The sequence below is a fragment of the Geotrypetes seraphini genome, chromosome 16 (assembly GCF_902459505.1).
Source record: "Geotrypetes seraphini chromosome 16, aGeoSer1.1, whole genome shotgun sequence".
Taxonomy (NCBI): Eukaryota; Metazoa; Chordata; class Amphibia; order Gymnophiona; family Dermophiidae; genus Geotrypetes; species Geotrypetes seraphini.
This window is the reverse complement of record NC_047099.1, coordinates 11,602,232-11,628,502: the sequence shown is the minus strand read 5'-3', so window position 1 is coordinate 11,628,502 and position 26,271 is coordinate 11,602,232. Positions and strand designations below refer to the sequence as shown.

The 26,271-nt window shown below is 46.3% G+C and overlaps 1 protein-coding gene across 3 annotated transcripts in view; it reads left to right on the top strand.

Moving 5' to 3' along the window:
• The first annotated feature begins 10,261 nt into the window (after positions 1-10,261).
• Positions 10,262-26,271, top strand: part of NDRG2 (NDRG family member 2) — a 56,683-nt gene continuing 40,673 nt past the window's right edge. For 2 of the 3 annotated variants that reach the window (XM_033923884.1, XM_033923880.1), the window contains exon 1: positions 10,262-10,483. The gene's annotated coding sequence lies outside the window, so the exon portion shown is untranslated. The remainder of the gene's footprint in view (positions 10,484-26,271) is intronic. The other variant, XM_033923882.1, reaches the window with a different exon arrangement.

Here is a 26,271-nt window from a genome sequence, read left to right as displayed (position 1 = left end):
AAGAGACGACTGAGGGGAGCTAGGATTGAAGTCTACAAAATCCTGAGTGTAGAACAGGTACAAGTGGATCGATTTTTGCACTCTGTCAAAAATTGCAAAAACTTGGGGACACTCGAAGTTACACGGAAACACTTTTAAAACCAATAGGAGGAAATATTTTTTTCACTCTGAGAATAGTTAAGCTCTGGAACGCGTTACCAGAGGTTGTGGTAAGAGCGGATAGTGTAGCTGGTTTTAAGAAAGCTTGGACCTTTTCCTGGAGGAAAAGTCCATAGTCTGTTATTGAGAAAGATATGGGGGAAGCCACTGCTTGTCCTGGATCGGTAGCATGGAATGTTGCCACTCCTTTGAGGATTCCGCAAGGAATGTTGCACTCTTTGGGGTTCGGAATCTTGCTTACTATGAGATAATGGAATGGTGCTGTTCTTTGGGTTTTGGCCAGGTACTAGTCACCTGGATTGGCCACTGTGAGAACGGGCTACTGGGCTTCATGGACCATCGGTCTGACCCAGTTAGATTATTCTTATGCTCTTATGTTATGTTCTCCTATAGATACGTGAAGGGCCATGTTTTGACCTCCATGACACCAATGCCACAGACAGTTTCTTGGAAAATGCCAGGAGCAGGGACAGACATGTACAGGTCAGTCTGTGCACTGAGACACCATGGACCTTTTCCTCCTAAGCTCATTGCTCATGGAAGTACTCAAAGGTCAAGAAATAACAGGGCTCAGGACCAAGTTGGAGAAGGTCAAGAGATATGCTCCTCCTACTGGATAGAGATGGAGAGGAGAAAAAGGATTAATCTCCACAAATGATACGGATCTAGCCTCACCCCAACAGCTGGGCCAGCAAGTCAGTGAGCTAATGCATACAGGGAATCAAAGAGGGTCACCCAAACATGCAAGACAAAAAGGCCCCTCTCCTTGTTGTCCTTCCATGAGTTATACTGTATAACTTTATATTAAGGAAAAGACACCCCCCTCTCCTCACTGTCTCTTATATACAAGTTTCAGTAGGTCAATATTTGAATAAAGTTGTATACTAGTACATGTAACACTTAAGTGTCCCTTGTACCATTAGCATCGGATAAAACATCCATCAGAACAGCTCAATACTAGCCCTATATTAAGATGATGGGTTTGGGCTGGAGTGACGGTAGGCTTTCAAATCAACCATTGGGTGGTGATATTCAGCTACTAAATGGATCATTTATACATTTCGTTTAGGTCTGTTTAGACATACAATTGTATTGAACAATGGTGTGGCCAGTGTTTAACTTAATCTCTTCGCTGCCCTGGTTAGGTTTATTGTATTTATTTAGTTCTAATATTTCTGTCCCATCTACCCCGTAAACTGTAAGTGGTGAATAAAAATAGTTTGAGGGTAAACATTCGGACCCCCCCTGGCACCAGTCGTGGTCTTATGCTGTCCTCCCCCCTTTTGCACCTGGTTCTCTGTTCTTCTTTGGGTGTTTTCATCTCCTGGCTACAGGCAACTCTTGAGTGCCAACGTCACCACTCATGGAAAGGGAGGTTTTTCTGGGCGGAAAATCCCAGAAATGCAGTAACAGACAGCCTCAAACATAAAAACCAACTCTGCCTCTTTGTTGCATTCTCTGTAACTCTCTCTCTATCTCTCTTATATAGTAACATAGTAAATGACGGCAGATGAAGACCCGAATGGTCCATCCAGTCTCCCCCAACCATACATACTCCATAAATTAATTATTTAGTTTAAATGGTCCTTTTACTTAGATATTTCTGGGCCAGAAACCCAGAGTCCTGTCCAGTAGTGTGCTTAGGTTCCATCTACTGGAGTCTCCATCAAAAGTTCACTCCAGCCTATCGAAACCCTCCCCAGCCTGTCCTCAACTGAATGTTCATATACGGGACACAGGCCGTGCAAGCCTGCCCAATACTGGCCTTAGTTCCTTCAATGTATACCCATCTTTTTCTCCCTTTCATGGTCCCTGTATCCGTCTGATCTCTGAGTGCCACACACTCTCTCTCTCTCTCATGCGCTCTCAGTCTCTCTGTATCTCAGCCCACCTTCTCTTCTTCGCTCTCCACTCATAATTCTCTTCCTTCCTCACTGATATTGACACCTTCTGCAGCTTTTTTCCAAATGGATTTAAAAAAAAAAAAAAAAAATCTCACATATGGAAAGAATCTTTTGGATCCCTTCAAGGCCTCGCTCCCTGCCCGTCCTCCAGGATGTGTTCTCCCTTCTAGTCCCACCAAAATTCCCTGGGTGTGTCAGGTGTAGGTGGTTCTTTTGAAACATCTGGAGGCACCTCCTCCCCCTAAAAACAGCTGCAGGCACTATCATGTGCCACAGAAAACAGAGCAAGCTACAGAAATGGAGCGAGGCCTACATGTCGGCACAAGAGCCTTTAGGTTCCAATCCAGCCTCCAACAATACCTCAGTGACAACCAAAACACCTCATAAGCAGAGTGTTAGTTAGGGGCAGAGGTTTCTCAGGTCACAGAAATGTAGCAGATATGTTTGCTGCAGAATTAGCATTCCTACTTCATCCCGCAACTCCTGCTTCCTGGGGATCAAGTGAAGGTACCACTTAATTGCCACAGCAAACCAGATGATCGACTCAAGGGAACAGGTCTGCATTTCAGGAGGGGAAGGGGCGGGGCGGGGGCAGACGGATCCACAGTCTGTATCAGCCTCTATTTTGTTTTTATCCCAATTGAAAGAGTGGATGTGGCCTACTTTCAGGCTCTAAAATGTCTTCTGAGAAGCATCCAGTTTCCAAGTTTTATTAAAAAATTGTCAACATCAATCTTATTTACAAAATTTTAAAATTTAAGGGGACATACTTATTTTAATTTTTTTATAATCTACATATCCAACAATTCTATGTGGATTACAAATTATTCAGGTCCTCAAGCATTGTTCCTTAACTGTCCCGGCGGGCTCCCACTCTATCTAATGTACCAGGGAAAATGGGGATTGAGTGACTTGCCCAGAATCGCAAAGAGCAGTGTGGGATTTGAACCCCCAACCTCAGGGTGCCGAGGCTGTATCGCTAACCACTGCACCACACACTTGACTAAGCACTGACAAGATTTCAAGAAACAGTCACGGAAGAGGGGAGAAGTACAATATTGTATATACTTGGAAAGAACACCATAAAAGGTTAGTACATGAGGGGGAAAGGAGGATGCTCTTCCTTCAGTTGTTTTATTCCGGGGGGGGGGGGGGGGGGGGTTGGAAGTTACATATTGTAGGCATCTTTAAATAAGAAAGTTGTAAAGTTTATTTTAAATCCCAATTGAAAAAAATGGATGTGGCCTACTTTCGGGCTCTAGAACATTCTGAGTAGCATCACATTATAGTCAGGCAGGGTCATCAGGGAATAGCCAAGAAGGGCAGCCACCCAGGATGCAACGCTGGACAGAAGCACTTTTGAGTTAATCTGTGAGCAGCAAGCCTTAAAGGAAAGGGAGCATCAAAAGCAATCTTGGCAATTCTCTTGCAACCATGGCCTGGAGCACAACTCTGTTGCCACCCTTGTTGAGGGAGTCAATTTGTCAGGCATCGTAGCAAATAGTAAATGAAATGGCAGCAGATAAAGACTAGTACGGCCCATCAAGCCTGCCCAGAACATAACAATAGCCATACTGGGTCAAACCAATGGTCCATCTAGCCCAGTATCCTTTTTCCAACAGTGGCCAGTCCCATATAACAGCAACATTGCAGGGCAAGCAGTGGCTTCCCCGTGGCTGCCTCAATTGCAGACTATGGACTTTTGTACCAACATGGGCTGGTGGGGGCGGTCCGCCCTGGGTGCAGGCACTGGAAGGTGCATGGAGCTATTGCCAGGCCGTGGTCTGGATTTACATGGCTATCAGCTCCACTGGCCCCCACCCCCCATATCAACTTCCTGTTCCAGGGCCAGTGGTGTTGCGAGAGTGAGAGGTGCCCCCCCTCCGCTCCTTCCCCGATCCCCCCTACTGCACGTGCGCCCCTTCCCCGTCCTCTAGTTGATCACCATGCAACAAGAGCAACGTACTCCGTGTGACCCCGTTGGCTCTCTCTCTGAGGTCACTTCCTATGCACGGCACCCGGAAGTGACATCAGCAGGAGAGACAACGCGATCACGAGGAGCACGTTGAAGTTGTTGCTCATGGCAGTGAGGCACAGGCAGATGCATATCGTAGACAGGCACTTATTTTGTATCTGAGGCCATGAAGTGCTGAGTGGCTTGCCCAGAAGCTGCAGTGGGAATCAACCTCATAACCTCAGAATGCTGAGACCGATGCTCTAACCACTAGGCCACTCCTCCACTCCCAGTGGTCTGTGTTGCTAACTGCCCCCCTAGTGTGAAGAGTTTCAGTCTCTGGTAACCAGAGCTGAGATTGTGATGTCATAATGCCTCATTCCACCAATAAGAGTCAGCCTCATCAATGATGTCACAATGGCTTGATTGTAAAGGGTAAAGGACTTGCTATATTGCTTTTCCTGTGTGGTTACAATCAGAGGTTTAGACAATATTTTAGACAGTGGGAATCGGGTGTTAAGGCAGCTGCTCTAACCACTAGAAGAATCCAGTTAGGACTAGAGCAGGGATTCTCAACCCAAACCACGCCATTCTAGTTTCCAAGATATCCAATGTATACACAAGCAATAAATTTGCACGCCGAGCCTTCATGGTATGCAAATTTATCTTATGCATATTCACCATGGGTCTCCTGTAGACCTGATTGACTGGATGTGCCCTGGAGGTGTGCACAGGGATTATAATTTGGAGGAGTGATCTAGTGGTTGGAGCAGGTGTCTCAGCACCCTGAGGATGTGAGTTTGATTCCCACTACAGTTCCTTGTGACGTAACACTTCATTGCCCCAGGTACAAATTAAGTACCTGTCTAAAATATGTAAACTGCTTTGATAGTAACCACACAGAAAAAGCAGCATATCGAGTTCTATCCCCAAATTTGCTTACCCTACCTTCTATCCTTTCAGAATTGTAGTTTGAACTTTAGAATAGCCTTACTGGGTCAGACCAGTGGTCCATCAAGCCCAGTAGCTTGTCCTCATGGTGACCAATCCAGGTCACTAGTACCTGGCAAAAACCCAAAGAGTAGCAACATTCCAGGGCAAGCAGTGACTTCCGTGTCTGTCTCAACAGCAGACTATGGACTTTTCCTCCAGGAACTTGTCCAATCCTTTCTTCAAACCAACCACATTGACCTCTCTTACCACAACCTCTGGCATCGCGTTCCAGAGCTTAACTATCCTCCGAGTGAAATCCTATTGCTTTAAAAATATCTTCCTCTAACTTCGAGTGCCCTCTAGTCTTTGTAATTTTTGACGGAGTAAAAAAATTAATCCGCGTACACGTTCTACTCCACTCAGGATTTTGTAGATTTCAGTCATATCTCCCCTCAGCCATCTCTTTTCCAAGCTGAAGAGCCCTAACCTTTATACTCTTTATAGAACAGTTTGCCCCCCCCCCCTGTCCTCAGTCTCTGGTCGTTTAATTTTTTCTCCCTTTCACAAACCCTGGCCTTTTCCCCTGTAGCTTTAGATTGTAAGCCGCCCAAAAGGTTCGCCCTTGGTGCAGGATAGGAAAAATCGAATATACTTGGGAACTTGGATTTCTGTGGGTTTTCCCATTGTCTCCGTCCCCATGCGCACCTCTTGTGTGAGTTGAGAAACACTCTTTTACGCACAGTGTATTATGACATTATGAAATTTACCAACCCAGAAGAAATCTAAGATGTGAAAATACAACGAAATTGAGGGTTCCTTTTACTAAGGTGTGCTAGAGTTTTTAGCGCATGCGGGATTTTAGCGGGCGCTAAACCCGCCTATGCTTCTAGAACTAACATCAGCTCAATGCTGGCGTTAATAATAATAATTTATTGTTTATATACCGCCAAAGCCAAGGTAGTTCGAGGCGGTTTACAATAAAGAAGAGCTGGACATATAGCGAAAAAACAATGAAGTCTTTGAGTACATGGCTGTTTGTATAGAGTAAGGTAACCTTGTAGGGACGGGTTTACAATAAGAGTAAGTCAAAGGGGAGCAGGTCGTACAGAGGGGTAAGCAGCGAAGGTTTTGGGAGAACTTGGTCAATGGGAAGTAGATCGAGGAGATTTACAAAGAAGGGTAGGCCATACAGTGAGGGGAAGTAGTGAAGACTTTAGGCATTCCTGGTCACGAATCGGATGAAGAGGTCGGTTTTTATAAGGTCTAGCGCGAGCAATCCTTTGTAAAAGGAGCCCCAAGTCTAGAGGGTAGGACGTCTATTGTGCATGTTAGGATTGGAGCATCAATGATGTCAGCGGCGGGTGCGAAACTTTGGAATGCCCTGCCTGGCATTCTGCGATTTTGTGCCGGGAAGATTAACTCCAAGAAAATGTTGAAAATGCAGCTTTTGGTCAATGCTGTCCTATGCTAATATTTTGGCAGCTGCTTAAGTTTGAAGATACAGTGTTAAAGAATATTTTCTTTTGAACTTAATATTCATTGTTCTTCCGCAGTTTTATTGTTAAAATCCTGACTTGATAATGTCTTATTGATATTGTGTCATCTACCAGGGGGGGATGGGAACATCTGCGTCTGTCTATTGTTTGTGCCATACGTGTGCGACTAAAGGGCGAGCAGGATAATATGTACTGTATGTAAGCAATGTGTTAACCGCATAGTCTTATGTGGTATATAAATTGTTAAATAAATAATATGGTATAATTATTATATTACACAGAATAATGTCCTGTCATATATATTACATTTTGTTATATCAGAATTCATTAAAGGTACAAAGGCTGCGTTGTCTTTACATGAAAAGGAAAGCGAGAATGAGAAGACACAATGATACACAAACACCCAGATGCGCACGTGCATATTCACTGGAATCTATCTATACATACTTATACATGCACGCACGCACACACACTCAGACACAGAGAGCACTGCTCTGCTTCAAGCTCCGCCCCCACCCTGCTATGCCGGATAAGCAAAGGACCTGCCACAAGGGTGATAAGAGCAAAGGGAGAGGAGCAGGCAGAGCTTACAAGGATAGACCCAGTTCCATCTGGAGCCGGGATGGAGTGCAAAACACCGGAATGGAGTTCTCTCGAGACCCCTCATGCTTATCAACCGCAGCATTCACAGCTGTGTTGCAAGGTCAACATACAGACACCAGTAGGAGCATACAGAAACCAATGAGCACAAGTCACACATGCAAAAGTAGGTGCCTACCCTGGAGAGCTTACGGACCAGGAGGGAGAAAGGGGATGAGCCTGGACATTTGAAGGCACAGGTTGTTGCAGGAGTGCTGCCGAATGATGGCAAGGACGAGAGTTCATGGTGCTGCCTTTCTGAAGGAAGTCTGGGCAGGCCTTGAAGATGGAGTGGGGAAGGAAAGAGAACTGGGACCAGCCTGCGTTCATGATCCTGTCGCTGCAAGGACATATGCAGGAGTGTGTGGCGCAGTGGTTGGAGCTACAGCCTCAGCACCCTGGGGTTGTGGGTTCAAATCCAGCGCTGCTCCTTGGGGCAAGTCACTCAGTCCTCCATAGCCCCAGATTTGTTAGATAGATTGTGAGCCCACCGGGACAGATAGGGAAAATGCTTGAGTACCTGATTGTAACACCACTTAGATAACCTTGAGAAGCAGTATATAAAGACCTAATAAACTTGAAACTTGCATTTTGAACTTGTAGTATCGGCCATCACTACCGTACATTCAGATATTTGTAGGCTCTCCCATTCCCCTCCCTCTCCCGATCCACTGACTTTAATGTGACATCAGTGCCACGGAACTTATGACACCAACGCTTAGTGGCCCAGGCTTATGTGAAAAAGCCTAGAACCTGCCCCCACAGAACCTGTAGCAGAACCCGAGACCTAAAATCTGTCCCTCTAGGGTTTAAAGACCTTCCAGCACCCCCAGGATCTTGTATCTAGGATCCAGAGCTTTACATGTCCCCCTGCAGTACGCATCTCTTTCCCTCAAGAGTCCAAGACCTAAAGTATCCTCCTCCAGCAACTCCATTCCCAGTCTCCAGAACCGAGACCTAAAGTCTTTCCCCTGTGGAGTTCAGGCTGGGGAAAGGGAGAAACAGAAAGGGACATACCTCCAGCCTTCTGTCTCCTAAACCTGGGCTGGCGGGGAAGGGGTTACTGGATGGTAGATGGGTCCAGGCCAGGGAGGATGAAGGAAGGGGAAAAGAATTATAGTGGCTTCCATGAGGCTGGAGCTCCGGTCTGGACGGTGGGAGGGGGTCAGACACAAGGCCGCTTTTGTTCTCTCTCCCTTCTTGTGTGTTCCCAAATGTTAAAAGCGCTTTCTTTTCTCAAAGCCTCTGCTTGGCTCGCAGCAAACAACAGGGAGGAAAGAAGGGGGGGGGGAGAGAAGGGTGGAGGGGAGAAAAACATGTTTTGCAACTTGAAAGGTTGGGACAAGTGTGAAGGGAAGGCAGCTTGACAAACAGTGTGTGTTCCTTGTCTCTCCCAGCTTATTCTCACTTACTATTGGTATTCCACTAGTCTTTCTCTCTCCCGTTTCCTTCCCTCTCCTTTTCTTACCCCCTGGATTCCTTCTCTTTGTTACACATGCTCCCTCCTCCCTTCCCAGCTTCCAAAGATCAGGATCCCAGAACCAGTTCTAACCTGTGAGCTGGGAGGGAAAGAGAAGGCAAACAGTGCCCCCAGTCAGGCACAAGAAGCCAAGTGCAGTTTACGCACCAAAGACAACAAATTCAAACCATACCTAGAGAGATATAACCCCAATCTATCATCTCCCACTGCTTCTCTGCCCCATTCACTTTCTGTGCACCAAGTGAAGGTTGTAAGCTCTAGGGGACAGGAAATAACGCTTGTGTTTGATTCTGGGGCCCAAGAGCCTAGGTTGGGAAACTTCTGGTGATTGGATATGATGTGAAATGGTTTGGTGGTCTTGTTAACAGTGGTCTGCCCCGGGCACTATGTTGGTGGGGGGCACTGACACCCCTCTTCCTCTCCGCCCCGTCTCATTCATCCCCTCCCCGTGTGCGCCCCTTCCCTTCCCCCATACCTCTAGTTGAAGTTGTTCATGGCGGTCAACAAGGTGCTCTTCCGCTGATGTTACTTCCAGGTGCCGCGCATAGGAAGTGGCATCAGAGAGCCAACTGGGTCGCAAGGAGCCCGTTGTTGACCGCCACGAGCAACAACTTCAACTAGAGATACAGGGGAAGGGAAGAAGGGCATGCACGACAGGCGGGATCAGGGAAGGAGAGGGAGGGGGACACGCACGGAAGGCGGGATCGGGGAAGAAGAGGGTGGGGGGGACACATGGCAGGCGGGAACGGGGAAAGAGCAGGTGGGGGGACACATACGGCAGGCGGGATCGGGGAAAGAGCGGGTGGGGGGGACACATACAGCAGGCAGGATCGGGGAAGGAGAGGGAGAGGGGACACGCATGACAGGCGGGATCAGGGAAGGAGATGGCGGGGCTACATGCACGACAGGCGGGATCAGGGAAAGAGAGGGCGGGGGACACACGCACGGCAGGCGGGATCGGAGGATCAGGGGAGGGGCAGAGATGAGGGGGGAGGGGCGCCTCTCCCCCTTGCTATGCCACTTCTTGTGAACCCACTTTTCAAGGTAATATTTAGAAATAAAACAAAAATAAAGGAAAGAAGGTAATACTTTTTTTTAATTGGACTAACAATGCATTTTATGGTGAGCTTTGGAAGATAACCCCTTCTTCTTCAGATCAGTGTTGGCAAATATCAGTATATAGAAGGAAAATATAAAAGCATTTCAGTGAGTTTCACAGGAAGAGGAAGGGGCGGTTGGGTACCATGTGAAATTGAAGCTACTTGCTGAAGAGTGCAGGAGCTGAAAATACAGGTAAGACACCAGGCTAAAAAAAAGCCCCCCCCCCCCTCCTTAGGAGATGGGCAAAATGCAGAACGCAGGGGCAGAAAATACCAAGTGCCCGGGGACAGAAACGTTTGCGTCCATGTCCTAGCTCCTCTCTCTGTTTTGGCTTCTGGGGGGAGGAGGAACCACTCTTAACCTTCAAAATCAAAACAACAGCCCCCTCCCCGGGACTGCCCTCCCTCCTTCCCCCCTCTCTTCCTGCACACTGCCACGCCTCGTTTGCCCCGCTCTCCTCCACTGCTAGTGCTGCAGCCCCGGGATTGACAGCCAGGCTTCGGAGGGTGGGTTGGCTCAGCAGAGTCCCTCTGGCCTCTGGAGAAGGGGGTGTGGACCTGGCTCTCTCTCTCTGACTCACAGAGGGGCTGGATCTGGGCTTGGGGTGGTGTTTTTTTCCTCCCCTCCTACTCAAAGGCAAGTAGAGGAGGACTTGAGAACAATCCAGACAGACAGGCTGGGGGAATAATTATATCTCACGAGGCGACCGAAAAGCTGCTGGAGCTCCCCACCAGCCCAAGGAGACTCTCCTCGGCCCCCAGAAGAGACAGTCAGCTTGCCAGTTTCCCCCCCACCCAGTGCTGAGCGAAAGACGCAGGTAAATATGATGGAAACCAACCCTCACCCTTCCCACCCTCTCTGTCTTTCCGTGCTGCTGGGAGGAGTGGAGGGGGTGCAGCAGCGAAGAGGGGGGGGGGTCACATCCCCCATCCCCCTGCAACCCTTGCTTCCCCGTGCCTTTGCTAAGCTCTTTGTGCGATTGAAACCCGGTGGGCTGGGAGGGGAGAGGGTTAGGAAGCTGCAAGGGAGGGGGGGGGATTCTGAGGGGGGCCTTGGACGGCTATGGACATGTGGATGTGTACAGTCATGCACAAAATATATGCAAATATAAATGCAAACAGAATTTTAAAACACTCCCTCTATATGCCTGGTATAGGGGGTGTGAACGTGTGTGTATGTATATATATATATATGTATACACACACTGTATATCCAGCACGGACCATAAACATGTTTGATCCTGAAGTATTATTTTTGCAAGCAAATACCCAGATGTACTGTGTGTATTTATAAAGTGTCCACCATAGCTGCTTGCTTTTGGTGTGCAAGGATAGATTGCATCTGTTTCATGTTTTATTATGTGGTTGCACACCATCTGTCAATGGTTGCTTTATTCTTTGGCAATTCAAAATATATGCACCCCCTTCCCTTTTCAAATCTCTTTTCTTTCCATTAATATGATAATTTTTTTGCATTTCTTTTTTTTTTTTTAACCACATGCTATCCCACATTCGCTGCTCAAGCACCGGCGATGACAGCTGAGGCGTAAATTGTGGATAGTTAAACCCAAATAATATGTAGTTGTGGGGAGGCGGGGGAGGGGTCGGGGAGTGTAAAAGGCTAGACAGAGACTGTAGACATGGGGATACGGGCGCTGTACAGCTATGTAGAGAAATGTCATTTCCTACCAGATGTGTTGATTTAAGATGCTGCTAACTTCTAGTCCGGCCCTGTGAGAAACACACCTGTGGGGGTTGCAAGGAAATTATTCAATATTCTCTTCTACAGCGCAGATGCCATGAGAAACGTGCCGATTGGCGCTTGTGATTCAACAGCATGGATGCTGTGAGAAATGGCCGACTGATGCACAGGATAAAATAACACACCATTCTATGGTACAGCGCAGATAACCGTGAGAAATGCGCCAATTGGCACGTGCGATACAGTAATCCAGTATTCTGTTGTACAGAGCATATGCCATGAGAAATTCATCAATGAGTGTCCATTAAAGAACAATCCACTAGTCTACAGAGTAAATGCCATGAGAAATGTGTTGATTGGTCCCTGTGATAGAATAATCCATCGTTCTACTCTACGGAGTAGACACCATGGGAAACATGTCAATTGCCACTTGTGATAGAATAATCCAGTATTCTGTTCTGTGAAGCGAGTGCTATGCGAATCGTGTCGATGGGTGCCCATGATAGAATAATCCAGTATTCTGTTCTGCGAAGCGGATGCCATAAGACACGTGTCGATGGATGCTTTTGATAGAACAATGCACTAGTCTACAGAGTAAATGCCATGAGAAATGTGTTGATTGGCACCTGCGATAGGGTAATCCACCATTCTACTCTACGGAGTAGACACCATGGGAAACATGTCAATTGCCACTCATGATAGAATAATCCAGTATTCTGTTCTGTGAAGCGGATGCTATCAGAATCGTGTCGATGGGTGCCCATGATAGAATAATCCAGTATTCTGTTCTGCGAAGCGGATGCCATAAGACACGTGTCGATGGATGCTTTTGATAGAACAATGCACTAGTCTACAGAGTAAATGCCATGAGAAATGTGTTGATTGGCACCTGCGATAGGGTAATCCACCATTCTACTCTACGGAGTAGACACCATGGGAAACATGTCAATTGCCACTCGTGATAGAATAATCCAGTATTCTGTTCTGCGAAGCAGATACTATGAGAATCGTGTCGATGGGTGCCCATGATAGAATAATCCAGTATTCTGTTCTGCCAAGCGGATGCCATGAGACACGTATCGATGGATGCTTTTGATAGAACAACGCACTAGTCTACAGAGTAAATGCCATAAGAAATGTGTTGCTTGGCGCCTGCAATACAGTAATCCACCGTTCTGCTCTACGGAGTGGATGCTACAAGAAACATATTGATTGCCGCCCGTGATAAAATAATCCACTATTCTACTCTATGGAGTGGACGCCATGTGAAACACATCGATGGGTGCCCAAGATAGAATAATTCACTGCTCTGTGGAGTGGACACCATGAGAAACGTGTCAATGGGTATCCGTGATGGAGCAATCCACTTGTCTACAGAGTAAATGCCATGAGAATCACATTAATGGGCGCCCATAATAGAATAATCCATTCTCTACAGAGTAGACACCATAGTGTGGAGATAAGGCTTCCCTAAGAGTTTATTCTTCAGTGGTATAAATAGACCAAAACAGCAAAGGGAATGGGAGAGGCCATTCCCTAGATTTCTAACCCTAGATTTCTGTTCACTCCTTCTCCCTGCTGTTGGGGAAGAGGCACTGTTCTATAAGATCCACACATCAAGGTCTGGGGGAGCAGAAAGCGAGTTCAATGCCCAGAAGGCGTCCCAGATCTCTATGTGTGAGAATTAGCTCTCTTTGCGGCATTAGCATAAGAAGGGATTGGGGTGATCAGCACTGCAGCCCTGTTTCCTACCCATGCATAGAGGAAGGGATCTTTAGGATCATCTGACAAATACTAAAATAGTCCCCCAGAGTCTTAAATAATAATAATCAGATTGAAAAAAATAATGGGCTACTCCCTGGCTCTGTCACTTTGCATGTGAGATCCTCAGGAATCATTCTCATCTTTGTCACTGACTTGAGGAGTTACTCTTTCTACATGTGCTTCAGTTCTAATTCCTCTGTCAGTGACTGTGTGTGTGAGATCTTGGGAGAATCATTCTGTCTCCCACTACCTCATTTCTAATCCCCGGCTCTGTGTGATTCAAGGGCAATCACTTTGTCTTCGTGACTCATCAACGATCAAAGACGGGTCGTTGAGCTGGGCCTTCTAATTTAAAAACAAATGGAATGACTACCCAGGATCCTGACGAAGGAAAGTTTGAGGCCGACACCATTGTCAGGCAGCGACTGTCTTGCCTCCTGAAAAGCAGGAGGAAAAGAGTGACCCCTACTGATGATGTCAGAAGGAGATAATTGTTGCATGCTGATGATATCAAAAGGAAGAAACTATCTCCAACTGATGACTTCATGGATCAGTGCCAGCAGAAGATGGGTGGGGTAATAAAAACAACCGATGAAGTCATCAGCTCTGTGACACTGTCGGTTCTAAAATGGATGCCTGGAGCTTGAAAAACTGGACAGGCTCAAAGGCTCATTGGGCAACATTTCGAATACAAAGCATTGTTTTGGTCTTCCAGCTCAGTCAGAACTAGCCACCACTGTGCTATAGCATTATTACGCTTATATAATGATGTCGCTGTACCTAGGCACTTTACAATATTTAAAACAAAATAAAACAGAGAGAGAACGAGAGAATATAGCAAGAAGAAGGAAAGAAAACTACAGCAAACACAGTCATTCTTCTGGCCAGCTCCTGTAATCCTGGTAAAGTGATTTACCAGTTGGCAGTAAGCACTGACGAGGGAGAAGAATGCCAGCACGGATATGTTTTTGATCCTGGTTTAAAGGTTGTGAAAGATTTCATTCTGAGTTCCGAAGGTGACTAGTCCCATAGGGAAGGAGTTACCACACCGAGGAGACTGTCTCTGGTGATCTTAGATAGGATTTTACTGTGGGACTACTAGGAGATTCTCTCTCGAAGAGCAGGGAACTTGTGCTGGGCAGCAGTGGGTGAGTGGGGTTACTGACAGTGTGCTAACTTTAGGGGGTCAAGGAGTAGCTGAGAACCAGGAAATGACTTTGAAACAATAAAAACTCACCAAGCAACTAAAAGGAACCAAAAAAATGAATTCATCCAATGATACTTCTACTGTAACTAAGGCTCTTTAAAAGGTTTCTACGTGACATATTATATAGAACAAATTATCTCATGCACATTCTAAACTAAACTAAACTAAACCTTAAGTTTATATACCGCATCATTTCCACGAATGTGGAACTCGGCACGGTTTACAAGAACTTAAAATATAGGAAGAGAAGGAAAAAAAGGTTTACATGAACTTATATATAGAAGAGAAGAGTAAGGGGGGATAGAATTACATTTTAGTGAAAAGCCAGGTTTTCAGTTGCTTGCGGAATAATTGGAGGGAGTCCAGGTTCCGCAGCGGGGTAGTAAGGTCATTCCAAAGACCTGTGATTCTGAAGAGAAGGGATTTTCCCAGTTTGCCTGCATAGCGAATACCATGTAGAGAGGGGAAGGATAGTTTATACCTTTGGGCGGGTCTGGTAGAGTCAGGACTCGAGGAGTTATAAGATAGTGGAATTAAAGGAGGAAGGATGCCGTGAATGATCTTAAAAGCCAGGCAGGAGCATTTGAAATGGATTCTGGAAATCACTGGGAGCCAGTGAAGTTTGGCTAGGAGTGGGGAGACATGGTCAGACTTGCGTTTTGCAAAGATCAACTTGGTTGCAGTATTCTGTATTAGCAGGAGTCTTTGAAGACTTTTTTTTTGATAGGCTTAAGTAGATGGCATTGCAGTAGTCTAGTTTGGAGAGGATGATGGATTGGACAAGGACGGCAAAATGTTGTTGGCGAAAATAGGATCTTACTTTCCTCAGCATGTGGAGGCTGAAAAAGCATGATTTAGCCAAGGAGTTGAGGAGGTCATTGAGGGAGAGAGAAGAATCGATAATGATGCCAAGGACCTTGCTTGAGAACTCAAGCTGCAGTGCAGCGCCTGAGGGTAGTGCGAAGAGGGTGGGCAGGTGTTCTAATTTTGGGCTGAGCCAGAGTAATTTAGTTTTTGATTCATTCAATTTCATCTGTACCGAGAAGGACCAGGAATGGAGTCTCATTATGCAAGCTGTAATGTTCTCGTGGAGGTTGGTGAGGTTCTGGTCTGTCTCAAGGAGGACAAGGATGTCATCAGCGTATGTGTAGATTGTTTCAAGGGGGGATAATTGGAGGAATTTCAGGGAGGACATATAGATGTTAAAGAGAATAGGGGATAGGAGTGATCCCTGAGGGACACCGCAAGATGGTGTCCAAAGAACGGACATGGTGACATTTGTGTTGACAGTGTAGGAGCGAGAGCATAGGAAGTTTGAGAACCACTTTAGGACAGTGGAGTCAATTCCTATCTCGGAAAGTTGATAAAGTAGTATGTCGTGGTGGACAACATCGAAAGCTGCAGAGAGATCGAATTGTAATAGGACAGAGAATTTGTTACGAGAATGTAGTTGTTGCACCTTAGAAATTAAGGAAACTAGGAGGGATTCGGTGCTGAAGCTGGGTCTGAAGCCATATTGGTAGGGATGGAGGATGGAGAATCTCTCTAGGTAAGAAGAGAGCTCGGTGGCGACTATGGCCTCTAGCAGTTTAGTTAGGAGAGGGATATTTGCTATGGGGCGGTAGTTAGATGGTAAGGAAGGGTCGAGATCGGCTTTTTTCAGAAGAGGGGACAAGGCAATGTGTCCCATTTCTGTGGAGAACAGGCCCGATAGTAAAGCAGAATTTATAAGCCTGGTAAGGGAGGAGATGGCCTGCGCGGGAATGTTTTCGTAAAGGTAGGAAGGATCCAGGATGCAATTGCAGGATTTCAGTTTGAGACAAAGTTTAGAGAACTGGGATTCGGATACGAGTTCAAAGGCAGTCCAGGATCTATCAGCAGGGATAGGGTTGGAGTCATTGGGAGGCAGAGAATTGTAAGAGACTGCTGGGGGGAAAGAACTCCGTAAGGTAGTAATCTTTTCGTTGAAAAATTTAGCTAGGTCGTTTGCAGATGGGGGGAAATGGGAAAGGTAGAGTCGTTTTTTGAGGTTAAGTTGTGCCAGATGTTGAACAGTGTACTATTTTGGTTTTTTGATCTGGTGATTTTATCTCCATAGAAATTCTTTCTTGCTTTTTTTAGTACTGTGTTATAGAACTTGATGTTATCTCTCCAGGATTGTCTATCTGAAGGGGATTTCGATTTTTTCCATTTACGTTCCAGGGCTCGACATTTCTGCTTTAATTCCCTGTGGTATGGAAGATACTAGGGAGCCTTGCGGAAGTGGGAGATAGGTTTAGCAGACAAAGGGGCAAGAGCACGGTAGGTAGTCCCGGAAAGGGTTACTCAATTATGCCAGTTGGAATCTGGGTCGGCATGTTTAGGAAAAGGGGGAAGTTGGTTGAGAAATTGGATCCAGAACAGTTCACTCGTGATTTTTTTGCGGTAGGTGATAAGAGTTTGTGGGTCGGGGTGGAGTGCCAAGATGAGACATGAAAATGGGAAGGCAGAAAGAGCCTAGAAAGGTGATCAGACCAGGGGACATGTTCCCAACGGGCCTCTTCGGCAAAAGTTTTGTGCTCAGTCAGGTCAAGGAAGCTGATGTCTAGTGTATGCCCCTTATCGTGGGTAGGGGTCGGCGAATGAGCGGTGAAGCCTAGGGAGGTGAGGAAGTCTTTGAATTTGGTTGCATCCTTGCTGGTGTTATCGTCTAGATGGAGATTAATATTTCCAATGATCAGTAGTCTCTGGAATTTTAGGAAGGCCCTTGTTATGGTCTCGAGAACGAGTTCAGAGGATTTGTTCCAGGGGGTTGGTGGGCGGTAAAGTAACAGGGTACCTAATGGGTAGGGATGAAGTTCATCGTTGATTGACGCTAACATGAATTCTAAAGAGGTATGGCTGCCCTTTTCAAGGAGCTGGACATCAAAGAATGATTTGTAAAGCAGAGCCAGGCCTCCTCCTTTCCGGTTGATTCTAGGTGAGAAGAGGCCATAGTAGCCAGGGGGACAGAGTTTGTTTTGTGTGAATAAATCATCTTATTCGATCCATGATTCATGTTCATCGTGGATATCCTGATTTGCATACAATGGAGGTGGGGTATGCAAATTTATCTCATGCATATTCATTGTGGGCATCATGAAAATCTGACTGGCTGGGTGGGTGGGTCCCGAGGACTGGATTGAGAAGCTCTGATAGAGACTTTTCATTCTGATGGTCAACCCTATTCACTTATGTATAAGTGAGAGTTGTTTTGCAAGGATCCGTAGGAGATATATTCCCTCACCCCGTTATAAATATTATAGCACTGAGTGAGGCCATATTTGGGTAGTTAAGGCAGGGTTAGAATCCATCATCTCATATACTCCCTGTGACCTTGGGCACATTGCTTCATTCTCTATTGCAGGGATGCAGAAGTTCAGGCCTCTAGTGCTGCAAACAAATCAGGTTGTCAGAAGATCCTTAATGAATATGCATGAGAGAGATCTACATGGATGCATTGACATAGTAAGGGGGGCGGTCCACCGAGGGCACAGGCACCTGTCCTCTGCCTTCCCCGTCCTCCCACTGCCGCTTCCCTTCCCCCGTACCTCTGTAAACATTCCTGGCGTGAGCAGCAACCCTCTACCTGGTGTTGAGCCAGCGTCGACTCTTCCTCTGATGCGCCTAGGACGTGACGTCGGAGGAAGAGCTGACGCTGGTGCGACAGCCGCTCGAGGGTTACTGCTCGTGTCGGAAACGTTTACAGAGGTGCAGGGAAAAGGAAACTGTGCGCATGCGGAAAGAGCATGTGTGGGGGGTGGAGAAGGGCGCCTCTCACCCTTGCTACACCACTGTGTGGATACTATGTGCCTTCATTCATACTATGTGCAGATCTCTCTCATGCATAGTCCTGGAGGCGCCCTAGCCAGTTTGGCTTTCAACATAACCTCAATAAATATTCTTGAGAAATATTTTCCATGCAGTGAGCTCTCATGAATATTCATTGGGAATATCCCGAAAACCCGACTGGCTTGGGAACCACTGCATTAGGGATATCCTGAAATCTTAACCTGCTTGTGACACTCGAGGCCTGGACTCCTGCATCCCTATTCTGTTGCCTCGGGCACAAAATTTAGATTGTAATTCTTCTGCGCTCTGCACCCAAAATGTAAATCACCTTGAACACGGAATTGGAAAGGTGCAAAATCAGATCCAAATCATTGACGCCACCTTCCTCAACCTTGAGCAGACAGCACTCAACTGGAGTCTAGCTGGTTGTTTTGAAAAGCAACCCAAAAGTACAAAACCCAACATATACTATCTTCCTGATGTTGATTCAGACATTTACAGTAAAGTTAAGATGAAGTTTAGCGTCAAGGGGCCATAATCCTTGACAGAATTCATCTGACTCTCTTTCCACGTTGCCTGAATCATTTTGCTGTGAGTGCAAAGTGACGGAGTTGTTGAAACAAAGTCATCCCAAGACTACCAATTAGTGAGGTACAGCAAAAGTGCCTACAGCGATCATCTGACCTATAGCCATGTTGTGGCTTCCATCCCTCTGCTTAGCAGACGGGAGACAGAGGTAAGGAAGTATGGCTCCTTGGACAACTTCCAAACCTCCAAAAGGTGGCACTTGAATGTATTCCAAGGCAGTTAAAAAAAACATAACAGGATCTCCCTGACAGAGCTGCCAGCTTCTCTGCTGTATTATGAAGGACAAAATTAAAAACTAAAGTGTTAAGAACGAACACCTGTCACTTTCCAGAACCTCTGCCTGTGTAACCTTCAAGGGTGTCTCCTCAGGGGTTTCGTACAGAAGGCCCTTGGTTGGTCATGTTTTCCCCAGGTCGGTAGAGCTGGGAAGGCTGTGGGAACAGACTTCACAGCCTGGGAGCAGAGTACAGGGAAGAGTGCCACTTTTTTAAAGGGCAGATCTAGTGCCCTGAGTCATGGTTCTTGATAGCAGCGTTGAAAGTGTTTCCTCAGAACAATGAGGAAATATGTACAAAACAGGGAAAAATCCCCCAGGAAGATGTGAATGAAGCTCATGGCGCTAGATCTTAGCCTTGGATCTAATTGAGCTTGAAGCAAAATCTTTCTCGAGAAAAAGAAAAAAGATAATTTTAGCCTAAGCATGGTCTTTCCTCTCCATCCCCTCCCCCTGTGGTCCACAGCACCTTTGCTGTATACAGCTTTACCTTGATGTTTCCCCCAAATACAGGGTTACATTAGCATCCAGGTGGAGTGACACCATGTTCAGCCTCCCTGCAGCATGTGAAGACATTGTAGGAATGCTCTACTGATGGGACCATAAATGGATCTAATAGTCTAGATCAGACATGGGCAACTCCGGTCCTCGGAATCCAATAGCTGGTCTAGATGATGGCAGGGAAGATTTGGAAGGGTTAGAAGTCACACAGCCCTTTCTTTTGACCATTGTGTTGCTGAAATATAAACTCCAGAGAGGTCCATACATGTAAAATGCAAATCACCAAGAGTATGTGGATGCCTGCCATCTTAGATTTTCCAGAGCATTTTTATAAGAGGAATATATGCCCTCACTTGTTGAGCCTTCGGTATTCAGGGCATATCCTTGGGGATTCTAAAAGGACTAGGCCTCAGGCTTCTTCCCTACTGCCACAATTTGAGGCCTACCCCATATCCTTCAAATGTGCATTCTGTCCCATGCACCTCCAGCCCAAGGCCTAGTTGGAATCCTTCAAAAGTGCATCCTACCTAACCGTATCCTCTGACAGAGCTAAATAGTCCTGGAAAGGAAAAATGTAGTGTTTACATTAATTCATTGTCCCAGGACTTCTTGCCCTTCATAAGCTGCTTATAGTTAGAGGCTGGGAAGAATGATGGGATGCGTGTGGGAGTCAACGGTCCCTTGTCCACCATCACTAGCAGTAGAGTAGGACCTGATACCCAACTCCAAAGCCTAGAGACAACAGCTTTACAAGTTTCTTTTAGGTTCCAAAGCTGTATCACGCTGCGTTTTAGTCATACTCATTCTGAGGGAAGGATTTATAACCCAACCAATAGTCTAGAATGCTGCTATAAATCTCTAGCTCTGCCGCCAGCGCAACCCAGACCTCAGAACAAATTGAATCGCTGAGATAGAATCTAAGTATGCTTGGGATTGATAGGGCAATGATAAGAGAAGGTGAATGGAAAAGGTCAGGAGGAGAGGAAGCCTATATGTTACAATGATTATGAACGTCCGGAAAGGGAAGAGGTACTAAGGCCACATCGTGTTGCCATGAAGAGGAGGCAAACATTAACTGTTATCTGAAATGGTTGCAGCTGAGCTTTGGTGCATTCTCAGATATTATGGGACGGCAGTAGAATGTAGATGGCAAATGGCTTATCATGGGTTGCAGCATGACTGTTACATTTCCTATGTGTGGACAAAAAGGAGAGCTCTCCTGCAGGTGGACAGGCTTGAGTACAGACAACGGGCATATATCCTTAGCTAGAATAGTGTAGGCAGGGGAAAACTGGACAGACTTGTCCTTACCTCCTGATCTGTGGAGCAACATTTTAGAAAAAGTGTATAGATAGGATTAGAGACCTCCAGGTTGGCCTGTTTCAGGGTCCACTAGTGTCTTAGAACGGGATCTACCAATGTAGAGCTGGTTCTAACTTGAACACAAGAACATAAGAATTGCCGCTGCTGGGTCAGACCAGTGGTCCATTGTGCCCAGCAGTCCGCTCACGCAGTGACCCCAGGTCAAAGACCAATGCTCTAAATGAATCCAGCCTCACCTGCGTATGGTTTAATCCCCTCATTGCCCCAGGTACAGTAGATAGAGTTTGAGCCCACCGGGACAGATAGGGAAATGTGATAAAGTACCAGAATATAAACCACTTAGGATATAAGTCAGGGGTCTCCAAAGTCCCTCCTTGAGGGCCAAATCCAGTTGGGTTTTCAGGATTTCCCCAATGAATATGCATGAGATCTTATGTGCATGCACTGCTTTCAATACATATTCATTGGGGAAATCCTGAAAACCCGACTGGATTCGGCCCTCAAGGAGGGACTTTGGAGACCCCTGATATAAGTGGTATATAAATAAATAAAATTGATCCTCTCTCTGCTAGGGTATAAACGTTTGTTATGAAAGGTTTAGATCAGTCATCTCTGTTTCTCCAAACTGTCCAGAGCCTGGTATCCTCTCCCTAACCGGCTTCATTATCAAGGTGATATCAACTACTGAGGTGACCTCCCATAATCCCTCCTGTGCAGCACTGATTTTCCCTGGTAGCAGATCTAAATCTTAACACCTATCTTTTTGGACATAGACTTTTAATTCCCCTTCTCCAATGGAATATAAACATCTTTTTCTTGGGCCCACACTAGTCCCACCCACAACATGTCCAGACCACACCCCCTTGCCATAATGGATGGTTTTCGGTTTGAGACGACTATATCTCATCTTTGTAAAACTACAATTTAGAGCCTCTAAATGCCATTTTATAGATGTCTAAAATAAGCACTTTATTATTCTAGTATTTTATTTAACAGCAAGGATTTCATGTCTCCTGGGGCAAAATGAGTTTTTCAAGCCAAGGATTTCTAAAGGCCAAATTTGAAGACTGGTGGAAGTCTCAGAAGGCCTGTATTCGCTGTTGTCATTAAAGTAGATTCACCATGTCTCCATGAATGGCCCTTGAGCCTACGTCAGGGACACTGCTATAAGCGATTCTTGAGAAACACTTCCTGGGCAGCCTTCAGAAAAGGAGAAAATGTTGACCTGTTGAATGAGATGTAGCTCGTAGCAGTCCTACGTTCCAGGAGATTATAAAATGGTCGCTTTTCAAAATATTAAGCTTTAATAAACCAAAATGCTTGATTCCTGAAAATGTTGAATAATCCGATAACCTCTTGTTCAGTCTTTATTTTTGCTTAGCCAATGAATTGAATGCATCAATCTGTTTACGATAGTTATACCTGCTATTATCCAGGGCCAGTCTGAGGATATCTGACCCTCTGAGCCAATGGTAGGCAATTCCGGTCCTCGAGCTCCACAGGCAGGTCAGGTTTTCAGGATATCCACAATATGCATGAGATAGATTTGCATCTCAAGGAGACCGTGCATGCAAATCTATCTCATGCATATTGTGGATATCCTGAAAACCTGACCTGCCTGTGGCTCTTGAGGATCAGAATTGCTTACCCCTGCTCTAAGCAAACCTTCAGCTGTGTACCTCCTTCACTCCCCTCTATCATGTCTCCCCCATTACCTGGTATCAGCTTCCCTTCCTTACCCCCTTTTGGGTGGCACCAGCAGAATAATCATGGTGCTTACACAACATTCATCGCAGCCCAGGTGGGGTCATGAATGTCTCCACATGCAGAAGGCCTGCTGAGCCCACCCCTACTGAAATAGGAAGCTCTGAGGAGACAAGACCTGAGCCTTGAGCATGTGCAGATGGTCAGGGCCCTGCACCAGCTGTGATAAATGTCTTATAAGCACTGACAGTGCACCCCAAATTGTGCCATCCTTCACCCCCTATTGGTTGGGCCGGCCCTGTCTTTATCTTTTTCTACTTTCTTTACTGAGCCGGGTGGAATTAAGGCTGCCTGTTGTCCAGTTCCAGGAGAGAGGCTTTTTGGCTAGTACTGGTTTTTAAGTTTACATCTCACAGTAGTGTGATATTTGGAAACTTTGCACATTTCCCATAATGCAACGTGACAACTTTGTCAGAAATCCAGGACCAGCCCAAAATCTCCCTCCTGGAACCGGGTAACTTGACAAATCTTGAACTTACGACACGTGAAAGATCGGGCTCGCACATCGTTGAACAGAAGCAGTCTTGCCGTAATAAATTTTTACATCATAAAATTTAAGCCCCCAGGTACAGAATGAAGTGGTCTTGGAGGTTCGGGGTTTTAGAAGGTGCCTGTCACTGAGGTGTTCCCTGTTTGTTTTTAAATTTTGAGTCGAGAGGTATGGTGTGGTGTGGTGCTGTGCTGTGCTGCTTTTCATCAACAGATGGGCTACGGCCATAGGTCTCAGTCACTGAGGGAATGTTATCAGGAACAGGCGTGTTTTGTTTAGGTGGTGGTGAGGGGTGTTATAAGGATGACATTATCTGCTTCTGCCTATTTCTCTCTTTGATTTTCTCCCTTTGTCTCAGTTCTAATCCCCGCCTCTGTCACTGACTTCTTGTGTTGTGACTGTGGTGGAGTTACGTTATCTCCCAGTGCCTCAGTTCTAATCCCCGGCTCCATCACTGACTTTTTCTGTGTGACCCTGGGAGAGTTGTTTTATCTCTCCCTGTGCTTTGGTTCTAGTCCACTTTCTCTCAATTTGGAAACTGGTTTATGTACAGCCCACAAATTCTAGACAGAGGGCTTCACCCTTGTAGGATGGCTACGGCTGCCTTCTCTTGACATTTCCCTCCACAAAAGGGGAGAGGCTCTGAGGACCTGCTTTCACAGCCAAGCCTAGAATTGGGGACCCAGGGTATACCGCTGCCACTGAGCTGGAAGGCCAGCTACATGGGCCTTGTTTTTCATCCCTGCTCTTCCACTGTCTGTGTGTGTGACGGTGGGCGTGTCACAGGATCTTTTTGTACCTCAGGATGCTTTTGTGCTGTTGACACAAGAACCACTTTATAAATCCAAGCTGTAAAAGAAGCTATTGTTTATAATGATCATTTACAGTGTGGCTTTGACACAATGCTAGCCTTTCATTCAGAAAAATGGCACCTCTAGAGGAGGCTGCTCCACCCCCTGGGACAGGTAAATCCCCCACTACAATCCTTTCAGGCAGATAATATTTCTTTGCTTTGTTTATCTTGTAAAGGAAATTTCTACCTGGGTGGAAAATAATGTTTTGCCGTAGGGTAAATGTGTGAGGGGTAATGGATCTGTGGTGTGGGTGTACCCAATCTTTCTGTTCTAGTAGTGGGAAAAACCATCGCTTTGCAATTTCTCAAAGCTGCTCTGCCTTACCATTCTTCTGACAAGCCCTGGTTGCAACAGCCTTGGCGTCCTTGTTCACAGACAAGATGGTAAACTGCTTTTAAGGGATGAGTGTGTGCTGGAGCCTCTGATTGATGTGGGCAACACTAGTTAGATCCAGGAAGAGGAATTTGTGAAGTAGTGTATACTGTAGCTCCCTCTCTCTCACCTACCAAGATGGCTGACCCTCACCCCAGGGGATAATGGGAAATTGTAAGAGTTGAGGTGTTAGGGAGGACTGAAAAACTTAAGATTTCTTAAAGTAAGGAGATGATGCATTTGAGCATGTTAGAACTTAACACATGGTCGACTGCATCCTACAGATTGTTTTCCACAGGAAGGTCCTGCCTGACCCATTGGGGTGGGGTATAGACGGGCAAGGAGATCACCCAGGTCATGGCTTGGTGCCTGACAAATATCGGCCATTTCCCGTGAATCAAGAAATTGCATGAAAAGGGAAGGGCGGGGAGGGTGGTGGGGTGGGAGAAGCAATCACCAGAGATTTCTCTTGAAAAAGACAGGTTGCCATGGTGACTGTAGGTCTCTGGCAGGCCTGCTGGCTAGAAACTCTTGATGGAAACCTCAGAACTAATCATTATGGCCTCCTCGATTAAGATATTGGCTACTTTGGTGCACGGGGGTGGATGAAAGCTGGGCTTCAAGTTTTCAAATTGAGATTTTAGGAACTCGGAGGGCTTCTAGCAGATTTTCAGGGCAGAAGAAACTCCACAATCTTATTTTTCTTTTTGTTCTTTTGGAGTTCAATGTGTTTGAAATTTAACAAAAAAAAAAAAATTAAAAAAAGAAAGGGAGGCACTGAGGACTTTAAGAGATGCCAAGGGTAGACCATCCCAAAAAGTGAGAATGAAAGCCAAAGAGTGATTTTTTTTTTTCACATGGTACATCTGGAGTATAAATCTGGAAAGAAGTAAGGCCCAGATTCTTAAAAACCCATGTTAAAAAGCGACAGTCTGCTAACGCAGCCGTTCTGATGCCAAATCTAAAAACCGAGACATTCTTAAAAAATTGCGCATGCAAATAAGCTCGGCGGACAGCAGCGAAGATTTCCTCATTTGCATGTACCCATTTCTAATGGGCAAATGCGCAGAAAAAATGCCGTTGTAAAAAAAAACCCACCACGACTGACCTGACCCCCCCCCCCCCCCCACACACACACACAGCGAGAGAGATGTCCATTCTCTCCCACTGGCAAATAAACACTCCCCCCGGCCCCTGCCACCCCTTCCCCCCCCCTTACCTCAAAGATGAAGAGTGGGAGGGACACGGACCCGCTCCTGCCAGCTGCCTGCATTGAGTAAGGGAATTCCCCTTCCCGGTGCATCTTGGGATGCACCGGGGAGGGATCTGAGGCTCTGATTGGCTCAGGTTGTATAAGGCCACTCCCCAGATGCATCTTGCAGGGGCCTAAGGGGGGAGTGTAAGGGGCAGCGGGAAAGAGTGGGCATCTCTCCCACTGCCGGGGAGGGGCCTCCAGTTAGGTTTTAGTGCTGCGGGAGAGTGTGGGCATCTCTCCCACTATGGGGGGGGAGGTCAAATTTTTTTTTAGGCAAGGGGTGTTGTGATGCAGCGGATGGGCATCTCTCCCGCTGCATCAGAACACGGGATTTCTAGTAGTCTCGACACTGACCGGCAGCCCTGGACCACTCGGGGTTTTTTTTGTTCACAGTGTGTGCTGGAGCCTCTGATTGATGTGGGCAACACTAGTTAGATCCAGGAAGGGGAATTTGTGAAGTAGTGTATACTGTAGCTCTCTCTCTCTCTCACCTACCAAGATGGCTGACCCTCACCCCAGGGGATAATGGGAAATTGTAAGTGTTGCCGCTTATAGAAAATGGCTCAGCAATTTTTAAAAATCCACCGGAGGGCTCCTTTCAATGTTGAAGAGCCCATTTGCATGTCGGTGTCGGAGACTGCTAGAATCCTCGCTAAAGAGGGAGATAATCCCTTTTGATAATCCGTCGCTAAACTGCTTACA